The 2,324-nt window shown below is 35.6% G+C and overlaps 1 long non-coding RNA gene across 1 annotated transcript; it reads right to left on the bottom strand.

Annotated features, from left to right (window-relative positions):
• Positions 1-476: 476 nt before the first annotated feature.
• On the bottom strand, positions 477-2,008 carry LOC147602867 (uncharacterized). The gene is made up of 3 exons (XR_015265701.1): positions 1,277-2,008; positions 1,018-1,057; positions 477-903 (listed from the first exon to the last, which is right to left on the bottom strand). It is a non-coding gene; the product is annotated as an uncharacterized LOC147602867 (long non-coding RNA).
• Between the last annotated feature and the right edge of the window lie 316 nt (positions 2,009-2,324).

Raw genomic sequence — 2,324 nt, 5'->3', positions numbered from 1 at the left:
TGGCAACCTATGTAATAAAAATGCAATACAATCATAGTACTTCTACCAACAAGCAACCAATTTTTGATGATCTTGGCACCTATTTCTCTACTCTCGTAACAAATGCTATTTATTATCTTGCCACAAGTGAACATTGATTTTGTTGAAAAAAAAGACTACAACCCTTGGATTTACTCCATTTCCTTAAAGTATCATGCTATAAAGTGCAATCCATTTTGCATACAATCCCAATTCTCATGAGATGAGATAATCTCCTTCTACTAATGATTTTTTACATCTCAAAATATATTTCTTGACTATAGCTATGGCTCCTATGCTTGCACAAATTGGTAAGCCACAAAAATGTGGAAGGATCCAAGAGAGAAAAACTTACATCAATATGTCTCATCTTAACACTTTAAATACATCCATCCCACATCCATGTGTGTAAACAACAATACGATCAAAGAAGAGTATGGAAATAGGATCTAAGCACATCATCCACAATCAATTCAACTTTGATCATCATAAAGCCTACAACCATATGAAGTTATGAACCCATCCACACATGAAACTCAACAATACATATGACATAATGCATAAAGCTACCGTCATGCCTAGAAAGCTACTGACACGCCTAGAAATAGATAGATATCCGCATGCATTGGAAGCTACCAGCATGCATTGAAAGCTACCAACATGGAGAGGTTGCTATCGGCATACAGAGGTTACTACCGGCATGCATTGAAAGCTTCTAGCATGCATAAGTAGCTACCGACATGCCTGGGAAGCTACCAGCATGCATGGAGCATGGAGATATAAATAAATCCTAAACTTACAAACCCTATAACATGTAAACGCATAAGAGAAGAAACATACAAAAAAGATATCTCTTACCTTGTGAGGCTTGTATGTGTTGAAAACCTACAAAATTTAAACAAAATTAGGAAAAAATGTATTAATAACAAACCCTAATCTTAAAAGCCCTAGAACTTACAAACTCTATAAACATGTAAAAGCATGAAAGGAGAAACATACAAGAAAGAGATCTCTTGTGAAGCTTGTATGTGTTGAAAACCTACAAAATTAAACCAAGTCAAGAACAAAAAAGTACTAAAAAAAAATCAAGATCTCTTACCATATGAAGCTTTAATGCAGATCTCTTGATTAGAGAAAAAGAAGAAGGAAAAAAGAAGAAAAGAAAAACTTAAAAGAAAGGAAAGAGAGAAAATACTCAAAAGATAGCTTTCATAGAAAGCTTGTTTGCATAGGAGATAAATGAAAATAGTAGACATACCTTGCTTAAGCTTTTAACGAGAATAGAGTAGGAGAGATAGAAGTGATAGGCAAGGCATAAACCTGCAAAAAAAAAAACTCAAAGTACAAGTTTATTGCATTCAAAAGATAAAACTACACGACGACAAAAGAAGCAAAAAAAAAGGTATATTTTTATAGCATAGCAGCATTTTTTGGTTGCTACGTAGCGAAATTTCATTGCTGGGCAGAGATATTTCGTTGCTAAAATCGTTGCGGAGCAGCGATAGATCATCATGATACCACAAAATGCATTTTGAACATAGCAAATAGTTATAACTGTGGCAAGTTCTACATAGCATTAATTGTGGAGAAACCTAAACAACACACAAGACCTTACAGAGTAGCACAAGACATCATGATTTATTCCACCTTGACGTTTGACTTACCAACCATTACCTTGAGAGAAAACCCAAAAACTTTGTCCAGAATTTAGTAAGTGCAGATCTTGGCTCTTACAAAATAAAGTAATTGCTTGTATTTAAAAAAGATAAGATCAACATTTCTCTCACATGTGATACTATGTCAAAACCTCTCTCACATAGTTCGATAGTGTTAATCTCTCTTCACCAAGGTGTATCCATACTCACGTCATATGAAATCGAAAAATATAAGGCTTATCGTTTAAAATAAGCAACCCGTGTAATGGCAAGGAGCTAAACGATACATTTTAGCTTTGTTAGAATAAGTAAATGATGAACGTTAAGCTTTCCAAATCGCATTAAGCTCATAGTAACCAGAAACGGCGTTTCCGCCCTCTGGAAACGGTTCGGCCGTTTCCGGAAACGGAGACCGGCGGAAATGCCGTTTTCGTACATTTTTTTTGGCAGCCGGCATGTCGGTTATTTTGTAGTTTTTGAACCATTTAATTTTCAAAATTGGCAGTGCCACAGTGGGCACCTCTGACTCCCAAGTTTGATGATCATTGCTGATATGTATGATGTATTATGATCACAATTTGCAGCTCGCTATGTATGCTTCAGCCTTCAGCCTTCAGTTTTTTATGGTTCACATGAATTTGCCGCGACATC

This window comes from Cibotium barometz, chromosome 65 (assembly GCF_041138505.1).
Source record: "Cibotium barometz isolate CiBa-2024 chromosome 65, ASM4113850v1, whole genome shotgun sequence".
NCBI lineage: Eukaryota > Viridiplantae > Streptophyta > Polypodiopsida > Cyatheales > Cibotiaceae > Cibotium > Cibotium barometz.
The sequence above is the reverse complement of the archived record's forward strand: the minus strand, read 5'-3'. Positions and strand labels throughout refer to the sequence as shown.